This window comes from Myxocyprinus asiaticus, chromosome 33 (assembly GCF_019703515.2).
Source record: "Myxocyprinus asiaticus isolate MX2 ecotype Aquarium Trade chromosome 33, UBuf_Myxa_2, whole genome shotgun sequence".
Classification (NCBI taxonomy): domain Eukaryota; kingdom Metazoa; phylum Chordata; class Actinopteri; order Cypriniformes; family Catostomidae; genus Myxocyprinus; species Myxocyprinus asiaticus.
Window position 1 is genome coordinate 11,030,623 of NC_059376.1, and position 20,633 is coordinate 11,051,255.

At 40.7% G+C, this 20,633-nt stretch overlaps 1 pseudogene; it reads right to left on the bottom strand.

The window, feature by feature from the left end:
- Positions 1–11,056: 11,056 nt before the first annotated feature.
- Positions 11,057–17,132, bottom strand: LOC127424580 (ankyrin repeat domain-containing protein 39-like; annotated as a pseudogene).
- Between the last annotated feature and the right edge of the window lie 3,501 nt (positions 17,133–20,633).

Consider the following 20,633-nt stretch of genomic DNA (forward strand, 5'->3'; position numbering starts at 1 on the left):
ACGGGTATAAAAGGAGCTGGCTCACAACCACTCATTCAGGTTTTTTGCTGAGGAGCCGAGACAGGGTCCCGGCCATTTCAGCGGATAGTTCAGTGTTGTGGCAGGAGGGACACAACATCTCGTTCACTCCATCAGGGAACGGAGGTTACGAAAGTAACCAGGACGTTCCCTATCTGTCACTCACACGAAGTTGTGTCGATGTAGTGACACTAGGGATCCCTATACGAAATGCCACAACTAGCTGAACTGTGTTACGTGGACTGGCGGTGTGAGACAGGCAAACCATTGCGTGGTTCATATAACCTCCCCCAATGCTCCTATGAGCGTTGTATGGTCCCTTGCACCTCGGGGACAAGTCGACTGCCCAAAATGGCCACAGGCCGCCCCAGCCGCGGCCTCTTCTCTTCTTTTTTCTCCCCAAAAAAGAGTGGAAATCGTTCAGCTGGGGGCCATAAATGTCCACATCAGGGGGGTGTCCTTTCCCAAAAGGAAGACACCGTGGAGATCACACCCTGCCCGAAGGGGAGGCAATTGTGTGGAAATACGTCACATGGTCTTACCGAGTCTTGTCGACACTGTCGCATGTGGAGAATTCCCCATGGTACATCATACCCAGAGGGGATGGAGCTCTACAAACATGATAACCAGTGGCAGAGGGGGACTCTGCCCAAGGAAGACACGGGTTTACCAATGGGGAAACCGTCTCGTGGAAGATACATCACACGGGTTTATATACAGGCAACCAGCACATGTGGAGCACCTACCCCAGAACAGGGCCTATTAGCACATGTACTGGGCCGGCTTCGAATTTCTCCATGAACTCACCTGCCACAGGGCTAAGGAGGAAGGACATCCAGGGTCCACGACCTTGTGAACATGGCTTGGGGGAAAATAGCGCACATCTTCTCCTCCAGGAGGGGAAAGGGACTGTATGCAAGCAGTACACCTGGCCAGTTGTCCTGCAAACTTACCTGTTCGTACCTGACAACACAGGGAACAAAACCAGCTCAACCCGGAGATTGTAGAACCTCACGAAGGTATTGGGTGTTGCCCAGCATGCTGCTCTACAGATGTCTGCTAAAGAGGCACCATTGGTCAGGGCCCAGGAGGCCACCACACTCCTGGTAGAGTGTGCTCGTAGCCCCAAGGGGGGCGGCACGCCCTGGGCATGATATGCCAAAGCAATGGCATGAATGACCCAGTGGGTGACCCTCTGTTTGGAGACAGTCTAAAGCTCTGTTTGCGATCCAAATAGATGTGCAAAGCACGCATCGGACACAGCAACTACATGGCTGGGTCTTCTTCCTCCCGGGGCAGCGCTTGCAGGTTCACCACCTGATCCCGAAACGGGGTCATGGGAACCTTGGGCACATAGCCCAGTTGGGGTCTCAAGACCACGTGAGAATATTCCAGACCGAACTCCAGGCATGTGTTGCTGACAGAGAATGCCTGCAGGTCCCCTACCCTCTTGATGGACGTGAGCGCAGTCAGGAGGGCAGTCTTCAAAAAGACCACCTTTAGATCCCACGAGGGAATGAGGCGCGGTCTGGGAGGATTCAGCCTCCTCGTGCCTCTAAGGAACCTGATGATCAGGTCATGCTTCCCGAGAGACCTACCATCAACTGCATCATGGTGCGCTGCAATAGCAGCCACGTACACCTTCAAGCCGCCCCTTCAAGCCACCCCTCCAGCCTCTCCTGCAGGAAGGAAAGCACCGACCCAACTGTGCATCTCTGGGGGTCTTTGCGTCAGGAAGAACACCACTTAGTGAACAGACAGCACTTCAAGGCGGCACTACAGGAGCCTCATAGAGGGAGCCTTAGCCTGAGTGATCGTGTTTACACCATGGGTGGTAGGCCACTTAGGTCATCCACGTCCCATCCAAGGGCCAGACATGGAGATTCCAGAGGTCTGGTTGCGGGTGCCAGATGGTGCCCCGTCCCTGAGAGAGGAGATCCCTCCTCAGGGGAATTCGCCAAGGAGGGGCTGTCGCGAGGAGTGTGAGGTCCGAGAACCAAGTCTGGGTGGGCCAGTAGGGTGCTAATAGGATGACCTACTCCTCATCCTCCCTGGCTTGCCTCCGCAGCACCGTGCCTACCGTAAATGTGCGGTGTCCGGCAATTGTGATAACGACAGCTGTAAAGACCAGGTGTGTGACCCAGGGAATGAGGAAACTGCTCTATTTCGGAAAATGTGGGTACCGCAGCCCCTCGGGCATGCGGCAAAATCAAAAGAAATGGCAACAAAAGATTCTCCTCCCGGCCCTCCACAGGGGGATGGAGTGGTCTGCTTACCACCTCCAGGCCTGTAGCGGGTCTCCACATCCCTGGGTTGCCCATCTTAGGGGCGCTTAGAAGCCTTCCTCAGGTCCTTGGCGGCGGGCCGTGAGACGGGGACATCTGATTTCTGTGGAGCCGGTGTCATTGGTGCAGGGGGATGCCCCTGGCAACAAGCAGACGGGGTGTGGTATCTTGATCCATGCTGGGGCAGGATATGCTGGATGGCCTCCATCTGCTTCTTAACCGCCAAGGACTGCTGTGCAAAGTCTTCGACGGTGTTGCTGAATAGGCCAACCTGGGAGATGTGGGCATCAAGGAACCGTACCTTATCAGTCTCTCTCATCTCGACCATGTTGAGCCATAGGTGGCACTCCTGGACCAGCAGGGTGGATGTCGCCTACCCGAGAGTCCACGCCGTGACCTTCGTCACCCAGAGGGCGAGATCGGTTGATGAGTGCAGCTCCTGCATCAATCCCAGGTCAGAACTACCCTTGTGCAGTTCTCTCAACGCCTTGGCTTGGTGCACCTGCAGGAGAGCCATGGCGTGCAGAGCGGAGGTGGCCTGTCCAGCGGTACTGTAAGCCTTAGTCACCAGTGACGACGTAAACCTACGGGCCCTGGATGGGAGTCTCGGATGGTTCCGCCAGGTGGCAGCGTTTTGCGGGCACAGGTGCACCGCAACTGCCTTATCCACCTGGGGAATCGCTGAGTACCCCCTGGCAGCCCCACCATTGAGGGTAGTGAGAGCTGAGGAGCTCAGAGATCAGGTCCGGGCAGTGAAAGTTGCCCGCCATGACCTCGTGAGCTCCCCATGCACCTCCGGGAAGAAAGGGACCAGAACGGGGCGCGGCCTTGAGTGGTGCTCCGAGCCCAGGAACCAATGGTCAAGCCTCAAGGGTTCAGGGCAGGGCAGAGGGTTCCACTCCAGCCCAACGCTCGCAGCCGCCTGGGCAAGCATGGCCAGCAGCTCCACATCGGCCTGCGACTGGGCGACCGCACCCGAAGGTGGGAGCCCAGTCGAGTCCTTGCTGTCAGACTGGACCAGCCCACTCTCCGATGCTGCGATCGACAGCTCATCCTCTTCGCGAGCCCCGAAAGAGACCGCGAACTCACCCTGAGACTAGGCGGCAGTCTCATCCCAGAACTTGACCGGGGCGAACGAGCATGCTGGGGAATGGGAGGTCCGTGGGGGGTTACCCGGCAGAGTGGCTCCCATTGGGGTCCCCAAATCGCCCCCAGTGCTAACCGACGTGGCCTCATACCCGTAGGTGGAAGGACCGAGGCGGGGAGCTGCTTGGGTGGCTTTCCCTCTGACGAAGGAAAGCCACGACCGCAACATTGCAATGGTCATGTTCTCACAGTGAGGACATGACCCGTCCATGAACACTGCCTCCGCGTGGCCACTGCCCAAGCATGTAAGACAGCGATCGTGGCCATCGAAAGCGGAGAGGTAACGACCGCAACCAGGAATTAAACACAGACGGAAAAGCATCTTTAAAAAGATGCTCTCCATCAGTGCCACTCTTTTAGTAGGAAAATATACTCTCTTAGACTGCTGAAGTGCTCAGGGGCATTCTTTGCACTCAACCGGTGCACAAGGGGGAGAAACCGCTGTAATGCGCCATAAATCCAACAGCTTTCTATCAGAGATGAATGAAACAGCAGAGGGATTCAGCTCGCTGAACACAACCGCTCGGCTCCGAAGAAAAAATCTGAATGAGCGGTTGCGAGCCAGCTCCTTTTATATCCGTATGTCCGGTGGAGTGGCATGCAAATGCCACTCGCCAATTCCCATTGGCCTTTTCTCAAAGATCAGAGGTGTTTGGGGCTCCCAAGGGGACCCCTAGTGTCACTACATCGACACAACGTCTAGTGAGTGACAGATAGAGAACTCATGTCAAGATCCACAGCTTAGTACAACCCTCTTGTTTTATGAGAAATTCATTGGATCTAAGGCATTGGAAAGCCTCTTAAAGTGATTGTTTAAATTCTCCAGGAATCAAGCTTTGACTTAAATTCAGCATATGGCCATGTTTCTGTTTGATCGCTGTCCATGCCATCTGCAATAGATCAGTCAGACTGCAGAAGTGTATTAGGCTGCATTTTCCATGGCAGTGTTCGCAGCCATATGCGTAGGCACACAGGGCTTTTTTGTAATGAATGAGGTCTATAGTCCAAAATGGCACTAGTTAAAGGTGTGTTTATTGGAAATGCAATATCAGTCTGTTTAGGAGTTTTAATCACTGATGTTAGGATAACTTGCATAAGCAATACACACATATCTTCACAGAACACAAACAAAAATAATCACACTGACACATACTTTCCTGCTCTTCAGACAGTGTATTGTGGCTATGTTGGTGTGGCTATCCTTATGAGGACTCTCCATAGACATAATGATTTTTTACTGTACGAACTATAAATTATATCCCCTAACCCTACCCCTAAACCTAACCCTCACAAAAAACTTTTGGGTTTTTACATTTTCAAAAAAACATTGTTTAGTATGTTTTTTTAAGCGATTTGATGGGGATACTAGAAATGTCCTCATAAACCACATTTATAGCATAATACCCTTGTAATTACCAGTTTGAAACCTTAAAATTTGTCCTCGTAAACCACCCAAACCTGCACACACAAACACACACACACACACATGCTGGTGCGGCTATCCTTATGAGGACTCTCCATAGACATAATCATTTTTATACTGTATGAACTATAGATTCTATCCCCTAACCCTACCCCTAAACCTAACCCTCACAAAAAACTTTCTGCATTTTTACATTTTCAAAAAAACATTGTTTAGTATGTTTTTTAAGCGAATTGATGGGGACACTAGAAATGTCCTCATAAACTACATTTATAGCATAATACCCTTGTAATTACCAGTTTGTAACCTAAACAAAAGTTCTCATAAACACCCAAACCCGCCCACACACACACACACACACACACACACTCACTCACACATACACACACACACACACACAGATGAGATTTTGTGAGCAATGTGGTATAATTTTGTCAATGATGAATAAAGATGAGATTGATATGGCCAAATTGATCATGGCCAAAAATCATTAGTTTGATTTTTCCCCAAAATTTGGATAAGATCATCTTCAGATATGCCGTTCAAACGTTATTACTATAATGCGTTTTTATTTCTGTAGCTGGTGGGTTGAAAAGAATCACCACAGGATAAAATATATATATATATATATATATTTTGGGCTTTTATTCTGATGGCTGTTAAACAAAGAAAAAAACAGCGGTCGATAGGTCTACATAGAAAAAGAGAACAAAAAATTATTAAAATATAAAACTGTATTTTGTACTTATTTGAAGGATGAAAAATTGGATTACAATCCAGGAGTTTTCTGATAATTTGTAAATGTGACTCAAAAAGAACAATGTCCCAAATGAGAGCAAAAATTATTCAGTGAATTTCAGCACAATTAAAATCAGTGGAATGACATATGGTAGAGGCTAATGTCAAAATAAAACACAAACAGAGCATTAGCCTACCCATATGCTTCAGCGTACATGACCTTCATACAAACATTCACAGCATTTTATACATTAAACACATGCTTAAACACTCCCAGTATTTTATGCATTTAACACATGCTTAAATCACTTAAAGCATTTCATGCATTTCCAACCAGACTTTAAGGACATATACAACAGTTTAGAACAATACAGTTCTCATTACACGTGTTCTCTCATTACACAGGTTTTCACATATATCACGTATTACAGTTATTCACTAAACTGGAAAACACTCTGGGCAATAAATCATTAATGATGCAATATGTAACAATTTTCATGTAATATTCGCCATTTTTTTGCCAATGTGTGAATGGCTTGTAACACAACTTAAAAAATGAGCCCTTCCCGGACTTCCTAAATTACTTATTAAAGCCTGTAGACTGATTTTCATGCGAAGGGAGCGGGTTGCTTTTGCCAGGAAAATCCAAAGGATGTGACGTTTATGCGTGCTCCCGAGAGCCTTGCCTCAGTGCTTCCGCTATTCAACAGTGACAACAAACTGCAACACTAGGTAACATTATCTTAGAGATGGAATTCAGCAAACATCCGGCTCCCAGCACAACACCGACTCATACACAAATACCATTTGAATTGAAAAAAAAAAAAAAAATACTGAATCCCATCTGGCTAAGCAGGAACGTGATCGTGGTCGAGCGAAAACTAGAGTGAACATCGGCAGGGCATTTGATTCCTGGAGGGACCTTCGTTCGGTTTAGAGTATCAAAACCGACCCTGAATTGCCGTTCTTCTTATTGGACAGGTAAGCTTACATAACTGCAAAGCATGTGAAATATAGTGCCATCAGGATTGATCTGTGTAATTTTAGCTAACTTGATCTTGCCTGCTAACGCCGACGAATTGCAAGCTACTTTGCTTCGTAACATTCAAATAATTTCAACGATCTTCTCTTTATACTAAAAGTCAGATAACAGGATAAAGTAAATACACTGGTTTCTTATTCGTAGTACAACATATGACATACAAAACATACAATAGTGCAACATAACAGTGCAACAGTAAACTGTCTTGTATTGTTCGGTAATATGTAGCTGTATGTGTGTATCAGTATGCTATGTTAGCTGATAAGTAATTTTAGTTTAGTCTCAAAATTTGTAGTAAAACAATCATAACTGTAATTTTAATAATGCATCTGTCAGCATGATGCCGGTGAATCACGTTCAGCCTCTTTGTACATTACATCATTGTTTTGGTCGATGCTCGCTCGCTTGCGTCACTATGGAGTGTGTGCACAAGCACGAGCGTGAGCACGAGCAACAGGTAGCTGGCTGCAGTTCACTTAATGGCCACAGGTGTCATTAATAACAAGGGTTTCTGAATCTTACACACTGCACCTTTAAATGAGATATGATTTATAATAAATGTACATACCCAGTCCTACCTGTGTGCACAACCGTGGTCAAACTCCACACATGCAATCCATATGCATCCCAAAGAATAATAAACCGATGAACAAAACCGGGATCTCTCTTGCCCAATGGATGCTCTCATGTTCTAACCAGCACACGTGTGCAACACAGCGGGCGTTGCAAAACTCTTAAAGGGGCCACTTCCAATTTATGACCAGAGTTAAATTAAATTACATTTCTCCACTTGGCTACATTTGTAAATGGTATAACACTGTCAATAAGAATGCATATTTTACTAACTCTACCCTCTTACCTAAACCCTAAACCTAACCATCAGTGGAGTTAAAAGACAACCTCCGTTAATGTGAACATGAGTACTTTCTGATTCTCACGGGACCATAACCCATGTTTTGAAGGTTATGCATTATCATTAGCACTGGAAAATGTGTTCTAAATTGAAAATGTCTGATAGGGGATGGCGCTTGTCAGTTATTCCCGTGTGATCATGTTGAAGGGTGCCATGACCACACAGTTTAATGCAGTTTTACAAGGTACTGTATATACCACAAATCTACTCAACATTACAAGTATGATGTGTAAGAGTGCTTGCCCCCCTTAATTGCTGCTTGTAGATATACTTTTATTTCTAAATTTAAGTTCCTAAATTTAATATAATTGACTTGTTCATTATCACACATACAACAGAGATACAACAGCTTGTAAATTTGTGAGGTTGCGGATAAATCACCAATACAAAAGAGCACATTATTTTTAATTACCGTGTGCACACTGAATGATACACAATTAACTTTTAGTTGGCACAATGAGCATTGGGTGGTTGTGTTAGTGTTACTAGTTGCTTATTTATCAAATGTTTTCTATAATTATTGCTGTGCTGATTCTGCAAAAACTATCAGGAGAGCAGCCATTGGCATGTTCATTCAGCTAGAGGATACTATGGACTTACCCCTTTGGAGACTGAAATGTGCACATATGCACAAACAGTTCAGGAGAAATAAACAATTCAGACAATATATGCTTTCAGTGCATTTAGATACTCTTTGTAGACAGCTAAGACATACATATGTGTATGGATATATAGGATATGTGACTGACTAAGATGCTCTTTCATTATGTACTAGAGTAGATAATTTGAATTGAATGAGTCATGACTCTTGAATGTGTGTGACTCAGTACAAACTAAAAGTTTAAATATTTGTCCACTGAGTGCATCATTATTCACTCTATGCAACTGTAAGTGACTACTAAGTAAAAGTGTGATTCTATATATGCAATTCCTAAAGGGAATTAACAGTGCTTACAAAGAAGCAAACATTAGCACCAGGCAGGCCAGATGTCCAAAGGCCATAAAGACATCATGACTGGCCGTTGAATTTTGAACGCTAAACACTCGTGTAAGTCAATGGATGATTTAAAACCATAATTTTACATTTAACTCTTGACTGTCAGCCCATCCTGGGAGTTTAATAGCTGAACAGCTGGAGGGAGAGATGTGATACATGCCGATGGCCAACGGATAAGGAGTATTGCCATGACTGGAATGACATGAACACGTACCACCAACACTAAGATTTTTTCATATTTAAATGGTTTATTCAAATGTCTTTCATCATTAAAATTAAATTATTTATGTTGTATTAATCATGGAGGACACTGCCTTCACTTGACAACACACAGCATGGGCGTTTCCACACATTTATTTTCTGCAGAGTCTGTCTTAGGTTTATCACATCAGATAAACTCTCAAATCCAAACCACAAATGATGTCAAAAGCAAATACCAGGAAAGGTTTGTATGAGAAACCCCACCAGATGGCAGTACTGAATAACAGAGAGAGACAAAAAATAATTTTGGTTCATTCAACAACTCTTGGAATAAATTTAAGATGTTTCAGTGGAAATACAAGTTATTCGGTTTGGTCTTGGCAGACTAGATCTGCTTACACTGCTGTTGCAGACCAAGTATGCTGACTTACTACTGCTAGTGCATACACACATGCTGTATTTAGCATGTAGGACATGCTGCACAATTAGACATGCATACAATCACCTTGAAGCAGATACGTGAAAACGTGTAAAGAGAGAACACGTGTAATGAGAACTGTATTGTTCTAAACTGTTGTACATGCCCTTAAAGCCTGGTTGGAAATGCATGAAATGCTTTAAGTGATTTAAGCATGTGTTAAATGCATAAAATACTGGGAGTGTTTAAGCATGTGTTAAATGTATAAAATGCTGTGAATGACTGTATGAAGGTGATGTACGCTAAGCATATGGCTGAACCATGACTGAACTAAGAATCATTCTGTTTTAACTTTGTTGGCATTTCAAGTCTTCTCAGTAGAACCACTTCTTAAAACATTAGCTTTTAACTCTCTCATTAAGACACAAGACAATGCTGGAACATATACCATAATAAAGTATACACTTTCCCTTATACATTCCTCTACAACCTTAAATCTTGATGTTGATAAAAGAAAACAGAGGACTGAATTCATTTGAAATATGTCTGGATGGATTCAATACATTATTTGATTTGGTTGAAGACTACTTTAGCTTCTACATTAAATCCTGCTGGCTTTCTTATTGCTTTCAACCATCCACAAAAGGTCTGTAATGTACATTACACTCCCTGTTTTAAAAGAAACAGCAAACATTGTAACTCAAGGCAAAGTTGTACTTGTCCCTGAAACAAAGTAACTTCCGAACAGAGGAGATGAGGTCCAAACAGTTGTTTGATTTGATTTCAGAAACCTCAGCACTGTTATTTTCCAGATGTGTTGGCCACTGTATATCACTAGAGTGCATCCTGAATACAGCAGTGCAAAATCTGCTGGTGAAAGTACAAGCCACATGCACAAACCTCAGCCCAAATAACAACCAGAGCCTTGTACTGACTGAAACAAAGTACTTTAAATGTACATTCACTGGCAAACAACACAGTTATTAATTGTCTTTTTAGATCTGTTTTGCAATTTGATATGACAGAGCCACAGTCACATGAAACATGAAGTCTACTGTGCACTGAATTGCCCTTACTGTGTACGCAGTTTCATAACTCAGAGATGATCTGTATTGTAACTAGCATTTCCAAACGTAATATTATAATATATAATATTGTGGCCAATCATTCATTAGAGGGCCGATATTACAAATCTATATTCTTTTGGTTGTTATAAAAAGCAGTGTTTGCAATGAATTTCCAATCTAGAATATTTCATGCTGCAAGATATCAAAATATTTAAACGCTTGACAGAAAAGATGGATAACTGTTTTGTTCTTCTGTAACATTGCATAGAGTATACCATTTGAATTGAAAAAAATTAAATAAAAAATAAAATAAGCTGTAATTTTATCTAAGATATTCCAATATCATTTTGTTCAGACCAGTAATAACAAAATGCTAAATATTGGCCAATAACAGTATAGTCACCAATTTATCATTCATCCTACTTGTTTATAATGTAGTCATTAGTTTATAATGAAAAGTCATTCATGCTCCACAGTAGCAGCTATGTGGGTGAATAATGTTAATAATGCGTTATTAATAAGATAATAGCACCCTCTACTGGAGAATTCATAAAGTACAGGCTTTACAAGAAATTTACAAGCATTAGTGTCTTGGCTTAAATGCACCACTGTTGTAAGACCTTTTGGTGACAAGTCATCCATTAAAACAGGATCAATTCTCATTCTCTTACACAATATGAGGACCATCTTAGGTGTCCATAAAGAGACTTTGCCACTAATTAAACCACTAATCTCAATATTGGCTGGGACATATGCCCCTCAATGTCTATGGTGGTTAACACCCCTTGATTCTTCATATTCCTTCAGGTTACTGTGGTGGCCTCAGAAACTCCCAAAGCGTGTTCTTCTCTGGACAAAGATCCAAAGGTATATTTGATCGTTTATCTTTCACAGCTTGCAAGGCTTTCACCAGTAGCTCACACACCTCCAGATGGCCCTGCTCAGTAGGCTGTGCGCACATACAAACCCAAACTCACTAGGAAACTTACACAATCAAATAAAGTTCCACACACTAATCTTAAAGTGATAATGATAGTTAAATTCTGTCATCATGACCTGTGGAATATGAAAGGACAAATTTAATTTAATTTATAATTCCATATGTGTTCCATGCAAGAAAGACAAATGGATTGTGGAATGTAAACGATGACAACATTTTCATTTTCTACAAACAATCCACTGCATATGCTATAAAATCGATTAATAATAAAATCTAGCTGTGTTCATCAGTAGTACCTTATGTAGGGGTGTAGCTCCATCATCATCAGTCAGGCAGGAATCGGCACTGTGGTGTAACAGTAGCTTGACCACATTGCAATGGCCGCAGTAAGCTGCCCTATGAAGGGGGTATGCACCACCGTGGGTCTGGACGTTAGCACAAGCTCCACAATCCAAGAGTAACTCGCACACTGACAGGTGGCCTGCTCAAGCCGCATAATGCTTCAACCACAAAGAAAGAAGATCTGTAAACTGGGTTGTGTGTTATGAGATGATCAATACTACAAAAGGGTATTGTGAAGGATAATTATGTTAGAATAAAATCTTTGGCTGATTAATAAACAATGTCAACAAGTCAATGCAACTGCACAGGTAAATGGCTCCATTGTTTTTCATGAGTGTTCTTTAGGGAAGAAACTTGTAGATTCAGTTTTAGATGTGAGAAAAGACTCAGTGGTGATTTATAAAACGCTTACAAACCAAAGCAGTGTAGTTTGCCTGGTCTCCCATATTTGGATCAATCCCTTTTTTGAGAAATGATCTAACTCTCTCCAGATCTCCAATCTCCATCAATAGCAGCTGACCAAATACATGCAAACAGACAGTTCACATTGTATTGTGTAAAAGGATATATAGGAATGTCATCAAAACCCAGAACATTCTAAACTAACAAAAGCAAAACGTTATTACCATTTATTTATTTTTACCATGGAATACCATGGTTCTTTGGGCATGTACCATTGTGAAAGTACCTTAGACCCCTAGGGAGCTGCAAGGGGGTGATAGGGGGTCCGCAGAAAATTTGAGAGAAAGTTAAATGATTTTTCAAAATGTTAAATATATATATTATTTATTTATTTTTATTATTATTATTAAGTGTTAATTTGTCCTTCCTTGCACTGTAGATATGTTTATAAATAGATATTAAAAATAAACAATTAAAAAATATATATCTTATATTCTAATATTGGGTGGAAAATAAATGAACATTTTGTCAAAAATTAATTAATTAATTAATTAAATACTTCCACGTGACATTTTAATAAAGTGTTTTGGCTTCAGAACAATAAAAAATAAAAGCAATTATTTAATTTTGGAAACAACATTGTCTTAAGATCACTATTTTTCCTCAGAGAGTAAAAATGTATACTGTAAATGCCTTTATATTTTAGAAAGGGGGTCCTGGCATTAAAAGGTTGAAAAGCCCTTCCTTAGATTACCATGTAAAAACCAAGGTATATGAATATGATAATCAATCAACACCATGGTATTACCATCTGATACCATTAATGTATAATGGTACCACCACAATGCTTTTGTTGTTAGGGCAGATATGCACCTCTCTCAAAGTCCATCTCGTCCAGGGTTTGATGGACGCTTGGTGTTGAGCGATGAGCGCTGCAGGTGCACTGACTGCCGTGGGAATGGCATTTGGTTTAAGTAAACAAGCAAACTGTTGAATAGAGACCAAACTCTGTGTAAAACTGCCATTACCTGCACACGAGCTCAGGGTAAATAACGAGCCATGATGGTGAAACTAGTTTTTACCATAGAAAGCGCGTAACGGTCAACTCGCGTGTTACGACAGTAAGTCACTGTGTGCGGATACCATACAAATTAATGGGGAGAGCCGTAAACTAAAACCTACCTGTCGCAAAATTGTCTGTATCTTCTCTTATAAAACAGCAATTTTACTTTCCATATAATTTATTCTAAAAGGATTGTTTAGTGTAAAACATGGTGAAGATATCATGTTAATCAATTCATTAAGTGACGAGCTGTTTCCTCACAAAACCAGTTTATTCAGGGCACTCAAGAAGTCCTCCATAGACATCCATTGACAGACAGAGAGAGAGAGAGAGAGAGAGACAGAGAGAGAGAGAGAGAGAGAGAGAGAGAGAGAGAGAGAGAGAGAGAGAGACTTTTTAACTTTTTACATCTCTTTGTTTTCAAAAAATTAAAAAAATAATTCACATCCTTCATCTATATGCTTTCATGAAATACAAAATAATACACACATATATATATACACATATACACACATATACATACACACATACACACATAAAAATAAAACTTACATTTTGCAATGATCCTTCGTTTAAACATTGATCTTCAAAAAAACCATCAGAGTCAATTTCACAAATACATTGGTTTACTACCATATATTAATAAAGGTTTCCAGGTCTTCAACCAAACGATAAAAAGCAAATTCCACTTTTAACCTTGCTTTTATTAAACCCTTTAAAATTAAGACAACATCAGTTGACCCCTCACCATTAATTCTATTTTTTATGTGCAAATTGCCATTTTGGCTTGTCCAAACAAAAAATGTATTAAAGCATGAACCTCTTTTCTACTCCGATTATATTTGGGCCCGTAAATAAAAAACACAGGTGAAAACACTTCCCCAAAAATCTGACACCACACTTCTAATTGAAAAAAACAATGGTTGAAGTCTCACACGATGAACAAATAAATGATAAACAGTTTCTGGACACTCCTCCCCTACCTGTGGATCAAGGTGTGCTCTGTGTCTGTTTGTAGGTATTATACCATGCACAGTCCTCCACTGAAGGTCTCCGGACCTTTTCTCAATGGGAGGCGTGTACAAGGTCCTCCAGCTACCCCTTGGGGAAGTATCTGATCTGAAAATCTCCTGCCATTTAGATTCCTTAAGTCTCTCCAAAGAATGAAGATGTGAAACCTTAACACACACTGTATACAGTGCTTTTTTCCCAGTATCACTAAAAATTCCAGTTGAGGAGTTCTAAAGGTAAGCAAAGCCCCCTCTGGTTCTTGAAAAGTCCCAACAGCAGGTGCAACTCTTATCTCTGGGAAGAAAGAGTCTCTGTCTTCATCAAGTGTTTCCAAAGCAATTTTAAAATCCAGAGGTAAAAATTCTAAAAACTTTTCAACAGTCTCTGTGTTAGGCGGACTGATCTAACACCAAGCTTAGCAGCCAGCGTCTCAGCAGACATCCATCCTTCTGTTGTCATCAAATGTCCAATTTTGGTAACCCCTGCACTTTTCAGAGCATTCCTCATAGGTGACTGTAAAATCTCCAATTCCACGACAGGATTATACAACAATGGTTCTTATTTCAGCCAAAGGCTTTGAGTATCTTTAAGATTCCTTGAAATACTGAAAATCCTCCATGCTTTCATCAATGAATGATAAAAAGGTGATAGTCCAGTCAAATCATAACTTTGATTGTCCATAAGGAAGAGATGTCGGTCTAGCCCCATCCTACACGCTCTCTTCAAGAGGGCACAGGCTACCCCCGACCAGCTTACATTCTCTCCATAAAGGAGTCTCTTAGCTATCTAAAGTCCGAAAGCCATTACTCTGCTAATGTCCACTAATCCTTGACCTCCTTCTTGTCTGATGAGGCTACAAGGTTGTTACAGACCAACACCCTTCCCCTGTAGGATAACTGGGGCAGCAGCCATTGCCAGCAAGACAACCGAGCACACACCTTCTCTGCCAGGCCCTCCCAGTTCTGTTTCTTATACTCTTCCCTTCCTAAAAATACCCACAACTACTTAAAATCAAGTCATCCCCACTGCAGTTTACTTGGAAGCAGAGGTCTTCTATCATCCAAGCCACACCACAATGCATCACTTTTATCCCAGTTTACTCTCTAACTCTCTAAAATCCCTTTCAATAAATGAGCATCTTTTCTTATAACAACTGTAATATCATCAGCATATGCTGAGACTTTTATATCATCACTTGAAATTAAAGCATTTATTTGTATGCCCATTAACTCTTTTCTCAGTTTACAGAGGAGGGGTTCAATGGCTAAACTATAAAGCTGCCCTGAATGTGGGCAACCTTGTCTTATACCCCTCTGCACCTTAACAGAGACACTAAGCCCACCCGCCATCTTTATCATACACGTGGCATCATTTTAAAGTGTTTTTATCATTGAGATAAATTTATCTCCAAAACCAAAAGCCCTCAGAGCATTAAAAAGAAAATTTCAACTCTGTCAAAAGCTTTTTCTTGATCTAGTGATAAAATTCCCATGTTGATGACATCACCTACCAAGTGCAAATTATTGGAATTATATGTCTTTTATACAGTATGATTGATCTTTATGTACAATTTCATGTAATACCTTGTTTAGTCTGTTGGCAAGACACTTTGATATTGTTTTATATTCTGAACATAAAATTGCGACTGGTCTCCAATTCTTCAATAATGTGAGATCACCTTTCTTGGGCAGTAATGTTAAAATTGCCCGTTGACAGCTCTTAGGTTGAAACCCTACATGAAACACTTCCTCTAGTACTTCAAATAGATCAGTTCCAATAATAGTCCAGAAGTGTTTATAAAACTCGTCAGGAAGTCCATCTATACAAGGAGTACGACCTGAAGACAGTCCCATTATTGCGGCGCTCACTTCTTCAAAGGTGGGTCCAGACTCTAGAGCTTGCTTATGCTCAGATGATAAACAGTGAAGATTCTGTAATAGTTCGTTTTGACTCTGCACATCTGTGTTTTCAACAGCATACAACTGAGAATAAAAATCCAATTGCTGTATATACAACTCTGTTTCTCATATTGTTTGATAAATACAGTCTATCCAAATGTGCTGCTGAGATCCTCCCATCATTAACCTTAACCCAAGTGTATTGTTTTACCGAGGGATTATTTTCTCTCCACATATCTGAAAAATTTAAAGTTTCAATAATATTAGCTAAAACAGTAGATGATTGAACACGTGGTTCTTCTCCATTTCGATCAACAGAAAAGTCAAGTGTACAGTTCCAGTCCCCCCACTAGAATGATTAAATCACCATCCTGCTGTTGTTTTAAAAAATCTCGCAATTTGTTAAAAACATTAACCCTATCAGGCCCTCTATTAAGTGCATAGATATGAACAAACACAACATCAACAACAATAAAAAGACCATTAACCTCAGCTCTAACTGCTAATAATCTCCCTGGCTCAATTTTTTTTTTTTTTGACAGAATTTTTGGTTTAATAAATGAAGAAAAAAAGAACTGCAACTCCTGCACTCAAGTTCATCCCGTGACTAAGAAAACAATCATTCCTCTACCACAGTCCCCAATCTACCTCATTATTCATGTCACTATGGGTTTCCTGCAAAAATATTACATCTAATTTTTTCAAATTAATAAAATGTAACAGTGTGTCACTCTCCTTCCTATCCCTCATCCCATTAACATTAAGGGATCCCATCCATAAAACCTCCATAAGGAAAAGAAAGATAAGAAGAAAACAAGTCAGGAAGAAAGAGAGCATATTAACCGTAGTGATTAGTTAATTTTTCCCCTCCTTAGCTTCACTTTTCCATTTTTTTTTTCCTTGTCGAATTGCAGTAATATATTTCTTTAACCTGAATCGTTTCTGCTGTGAAAGCTCCTCAAGACTACTTACTCTCTTTGCCCACATTATAGTTCCAAAAATTTGTCTAAATCTAGAAAAAAATTCACTCACTTCAATGCTTTTGCCCTTTGTTTAATCAATAAATGCATTGATTTAATCCACAGTGTACAGGTCTCCTTTTGTTACTTTTGTCATCTCAGACCCTTAAGACGAGCAAATCTTCAACACTCATGCCGGGCTCTGGCACACACCTGCACCCATTACGAAGGGACAGGTGTGGCGTTCCTTGTACAGGATCAGATGCCATGCCGGCTCACGAAGATTACTGCGCAGAGCGCGTCCAAAAACACACAACTCTTCCTTACTCTATATTAGTATCAACTAAAGAGAGGAAAAAATAAAATTTAGAAAAACACCACAATTTTCCACATTCGCTCTACCACGCTCCACACTCAGATCAACCCACTCCCAGCATGCAACAGAGAGAGAGAGAGAGAGAGAGAGAGAGAGAGAAAGAGAGATGTAGACATCTATATCTCATCTGTAGAATACTGGGGTAAGCCATCTGGACCACCAAAACACCTCACTTTATTTCACAATAACTTCTTTCACCATAAGCTCTTGGAATATTCAAGGCCTCTACTCCACAATCTGAGGGGCCAAGACTTTAAAAACAGAGTTTCTGAAAAACATTTATAACCAGGACATCATTATTCTACAAGAAACATGGTGCAGATCAGACGTGGACAGTCACTGCCCTTAGGATACAGGGAAATTGTATTGCCATCACTTAAAAACTGTAACGTGAAACTCGGAAGAGACTCTAGTGGGGTCATCATTTGGTACAAAGGGTACCAATCATGAAAAAAGACTCAACACATGTTTGGCTTAAACTCAAAAAAGGCATCATAGACTGCGATAAGGACTTTTACATCTGTGCAGCCTACATACCTCCATCAGAATCTCCGTACTACAAGGACAATCATTTTGATCAGCTTCAGATGGAAACCAGCCAATTCCAGGCCCAGGAGAATGTGATGTTATGTGGGGACCTAAGTGCAAGGACAAGATCGGACATTATAGATACCCATGGGAATAACCACAAACTGAAAGCCAACACACATCTATCCCCCACCACTACAACACGGAACAATTCGGAAAGTACAGTCAACATAAACGGTAAGGAGTTAGTGTGTCTCTGTCGAGGCCTGGGTCTGTATATGCTCAATGGTAGGAACCGAGGGGACTCTTTAGGTCGATTCACATACTGCTCAGCTCTTGGGGCTAGTGTAGTCGACTATGCCATTACAGACATAATGTCTGTTCATAATGTCTTGTTAAATGCTTATTTTATTTTATATTGTATAGTGTATATTGTTATTATAGTTTTTATTTTATTTTATTCATTACCTGGCACCTTATTTTAATTCTATTTTTATTGTTATTTGTTACGGTTTTATTATTATTATTTGTCTTGTCATTATCTGTTTTGTGTATTAATGCTTTGGCAATATTGTATGTAAACACAATCATGCCAATAAACTACTCTAAATTGAAAAATGTAATTGAGAGAGAGAGAGAGAGAGAGAGAGAGAGAGAGAGAGAGAGAGAGAGAGAGAGAGAAATGGCCTCTTGTCTTCTGGCTAATGTAACTATACATTGCTCTGCTTGTGGTTTTGATAAAAGGGCTCTAGCAAAAAGCGACCTTTCATAATAAAAGTCCTGAGTAGTGTTATGCCCATTTTTCCATCAGAATGATATATAATGTATATGCTATTTTAAAAACTAAAAACAACATATAAATGAAACAAGAAAGGTAATATTATTATCATTAATTGTAGTAGGAGCAGCAGTAGGCCTTTTTAAATGATGGAGATAATGATGGTTAATAATAGTAGTAGTAGTTTTGGTAATAGTTTTATAAAGGGTAATTAAAGGTTTCACATGCAATACTGGAGTGTTTCAATACGCTACTGAAACATTATTGAGAGTTTTGATTGCTCTAGACCAGTAGCCTATATCTATATTTTATTTGCCCAAAAATATTTATTTTACATATAATAATTAAACATTACCAAATTCAAATTCAAGGTTGGAAGCCAAAATGTACCCTCAGCATAAGAAATATAATGCAAACTGTTCTTATGCTAAATGTTGTCTGTAAGTTATATTGTACGTGCAGATATAAATTTACACAGGCAATTCCAAACAGCTCAAATATGTGCACTATAAATATATATATATATATATATATATATATATATATATATATATATATATATATATATATATATATATATAAATATATACACAACCGGTCAAAACCTTTTAACCACTTGACTGAAATTTTTCTCATGACCTTAAAAATATTTTAATCTGAAGGCGTCTGCTTAAATGTTTGAAATTAGTTTTGTAGACAAAAATATAATTGTGCCACCATATTAATTTATTTCATTATAAAACTAAAATTTGTTTAAAAAAAATAGTTTTTGAAATTGATGACTTGGACCAAATAATAAAGAAAAGCAGCCAATAAGTGACCAACATAGATGGGAACTCCTTCAATACTGTTTAAAAAGCATCCCAGGGTGATACCTCAAGAAGCTGGTTGAGAAAATGTCAAGAGAACATGTCTACAAATTCTAGGCAAAGGGTGACTACTTTGAAGATGCTAACATATAACATAGTTTTGAATTATTTTGGATTTAGTTTAGTCACAACATAATTCTCATAGTTCCATTTATGTTATTCCATAGTTTTGATGACTTTACTATTATTCTAAAATGTGAAAAAAAAAAAAAAAATGATAATAAAGAATGTGTAAGTGTTTCAAAACTTTTGACCGGTAGCGTGTATATATATATATATATATATATATATATATATATATATATATATATATATATATATATATATATAAATAAACTCAGCAAAAAAAGAAACATCTCACTTTCAACTGCTTTTATTTTCAGCAAACTTAACATGTAAATATTTGTATGAACATAAAAAGATTCAACAACTAAGACATAAACTGAACAAGTTTCACAGACATGTGACTAACAGAAATGGAATAATGTGTCCCTGAACAAAGGGGGGTGGGGTCAAAATCAAAAGTAACAGTCAGTATCTGGTGTGGCCAACAGCTGCATTAAGTACAGCAGTGCATCTCCTCCTCATGGACTGCACCAGATTTGCCAGTTCTTGCTGTGAGATGTTACCCCACTCTTCCACCAAGGCACTTGCAAGTTCCCAGACATTTCTGGGGGGAATGGCCCTAGCCCTCACCCTCCGATCCAACAGGTCCCAGACGTGCTCAGTGGGATTGAGATCCGGGCTCTTCGCTGGCCATGGCAGAACACTGAGATTTCTGTCTTGCAGGAAATCATGCACAGAACAAGCAGTATGGCTGGTGGCATTGTCATGCTGGAGGGTCATGTCAGGACGAGCCTGCAGGAAGGGTACCACATGAGGGAGGAGGATGTCTTCCCTGTAACGCACAGCGTTGAGATTGCCTGCAATGACAATAATCTCAGTCCGATGATGCTGTGACACACCGGCCAAGACCACGACGGACTCTCCACCTCCAAATCGATCCCGCTCCAGAGTACAGGCCTCGGTGTAACGCTCATTAATTTGATGATATACGTGAGTCCGAACATCACCCCTGGTGAGACAAAACCACGACTTGTCAGTGAAAAGCACTTTTTGACAGTCCTGTCTGGTCCAGCGAGGGTGGGTCTGTGCCCATATGCGACGTTGTTGCCAGTGATGTCTGGTAAGGACCTGCCTTACAACAGGCCTCTCAGCC